The sequence below is a fragment of the Penaeus japonicus genome, unplaced genomic scaffold, assembly GCF_977035675.1.
Source record: "Penaeus japonicus unplaced genomic scaffold, GWHDUDI00000001_assembly GWHDUDI00000011, whole genome shotgun sequence".
Taxonomy (NCBI): domain Eukaryota; kingdom Metazoa; phylum Arthropoda; class Malacostraca; order Decapoda; family Penaeidae; genus Penaeus; species Penaeus japonicus.
The window spans coordinates 2,580,221-2,582,720 of NW_028234413.1; the positions used below are offsets into that span (position 1 = coordinate 2,580,221).

The 2,500-nt window shown below is 46.1% G+C and overlaps 1 long non-coding RNA gene across 1 annotated transcript in view; it reads left to right on the forward strand.

Moving 5' to 3' along the window:
* Window positions 1-2,144: 2,144 nt before the first annotated feature.
* The window catches only part of LOC147470941 (uncharacterized), a 69,975-nt gene continuing 69,619 nt past the window's right edge, over window positions 2,145-2,500 (forward strand). The window contains exon 1 of the long non-coding RNA XR_015191356.1: window positions 2,145-2,500. This exon is cut by the window's right edge and continues 109 nt beyond it. This is a non-coding gene — a long non-coding RNA (uncharacterized LOC147470941).

Sequence of the window (2,500 nt, forward strand, 5' to 3'; positions counted from 1 at the left end):
GATGTATCTCGCATCCTCTCTTTTTTTTCTTTCTTTCTTTCTTTTTTTTTTGGGGGGGTGGGGGGGGGGGGGGGGGTAGTACGTGGATCTCTGTTGCTAGTATGATTCAAGATTTTATTGTCTCGTTAGCTCTCTTGTTTTGTTGGTCTTGTGGAAATTAAAGAGATTTCTTTACGTGTTCTGGCAGATATTGTTGGATTGTTGAGATAATGCTGTTGAGTACGGAGGAGAGGTGGGGAGGGGGGGGGGGTAGTTGATATCAGTTATAGATGTATTGCTGTGATTATATCTCGTCTGTCTTCCTTGCTCTCTCTCTCTCTCTCTCTCTCTCTCTCTCTCTCTCTCTCTCTCTCTCTCTCTCTCTCTCTCTCTCTCTCTCACTCTCTGTCTCTCTCTCTCTCTCTCTCAAGATAGATAGATAGAGAGAGAGAGAGAGGGGAAGAAAAAGAGAGAGAGAGACAGACAGATAGAGAGAGAGAGAGAGAGAGGGGGGGGGGCAGGGGGGAAGGAGAGAACAAGGAGAGAAAGTACGTAAGGGAGAGGGGGAGACGAGGCGATAAGGAGGAGAGAAAGTAAAAATTATCTATTCATCTACCTACGTATCTATCTATCTGCCTGCCTGCCTATATGTCTGATTCTCTCTATCTATTTGAATGATTGTTTGTCTGTACATCTCTCTCTCTCTCTCTCTCTCTCTTTCTCTCTCTTCCTTTTTCTTTCTCTTTCTTTCCATTTTTTTCTTTTTTTTCTTTCTCTTTCTTTTTTCTTTCTCTTTCTTTCCATATATCTCTATATTTGGTAATTAGTCTTTCTCTTTCTCACTTACACGTCTATCTGCCTGTCTGTCCGAATTGTCTGTCTTTTCAACCATCTGTGTATCGATCTATCTGTTTGTCTTTCTCTCTCTCTCTCTAGCTATCTATTTATCTATCTATCTGTCTGTCTATTTATCTATTTATCTATCTATCTATTTATCTATCTATCTGTATGTCCGTCTGTTTATCTATCTATCTATCTATCTATCTATCTATCTATCTATCTATCTATCTATCTATCTATATATATATATATATATATATATATATATATTTCTCTATTTGCCAATCTATGTCTCTTCGTATATATGCCTTTCTTCTCTCTATTTCTCAGCTTCGCATCTTTGTTTTTCATCTTCCTCTCCCCTCGCCCCCTCACTTTCTCTCCTCCTTATCGCCTCGTCTCCCCCTCTCCCTCACGTACTTTCTCTCCCTGTTCTCTCCTTACCTCTCTCTCTCTCTCTCTCTCTCTCTCTCTCTCTTTCTCTCTCTCTCTCTCTCTTTCTCTTTCTCTCTCTCTCTCTCTCTCTCTCTCTTTCTCTCTCTCTCTCTCTCTTTCTCTCTCTCTCTCTCTCTCTCTCTCTCTCTCCCTCTCTCTCTCTTTCTCTCTGTATATATATATATATATATATACATATATATATACATATATATTATATCTTTCCATCTATCTATCTCTCCCACTCTCTCCCCCTTCTTTTCTCATTCTCTCTCCTTCATTCCATCTCCGTCTGCCTTCCCCTCCACTCATTCTCTCCCCCCCCTACCCCTCCTCAACTCCCCCCTTCCCGCCTCCCTCCCACCGGTTTCTCTCTCCGCCTTCCTCCATTTGAAACGAATCTGCAATATTCTCACTTTGGTGTTTTGCCTATAATTACCTGTAGAGTTTGTGGACTCAAGTTTTGTTTAAAGAGCGGTGGCTGCGAGCGCCGATAAAGGACTCGCTATTGGAGGATTTGCGGACCGGACGAAGGGCGTAAGCAGCATCGGCCCATCGGATTTTTATTCGTCTCAACACCCGATGAAATCTGGGCGTATCGCTTATCTGATAAGGCTGACATGTGGCTCAGCCTTGTGTCTACTCGCGCCCCGAAAATGGCTTCGAGAGGGCGACGGGAACGTCGAAAAAACGGCGCATTTGGAGATGACGGAGCGGCGGAGGGTTGTGTCGCGTGCGTGACTCAGAAAGTGAAGTAAGTATTTGGCCGCATGTGACTGTGCTCGGGCAGATAAGGGAGAGGCTGCTGGCCCTGCTGCTGCTGATAACCCTCGTGTCTGCTATATAAAGCATCAACTTGCAACGCTCTGGCCTAGTCTGGCTTCGGCGGCTGGAGAAATCAGGTTAATTGAGCAGAAAGCAGCGCTCCGTGGAGTAGTAGGCGCGTGCCGCGGTCACCCGACGCCGCCGCCACTGCTGCTGTGGACGTGATAGTGCGTGCAAGCAACCGGGGACTATTGCTTGCCAGAAAGTCGGCCGAGGCGCGAGCATTAGAGCTGGAAACACTGGAAACACACGACTCCCTCCGCCTCAGGGTTACGCGCCGAGGCTGGATCTCGCGTTTGGTACGAAAAACCCCGGGTGGAATATCGGAACAGAACACATGGATGGTTGAGTGCAGATCGCCGTAGTATTCGACCAGGTGGCGAGGTGTCACTGGTGACCCCTGCACTTGAGAACTGCAGCT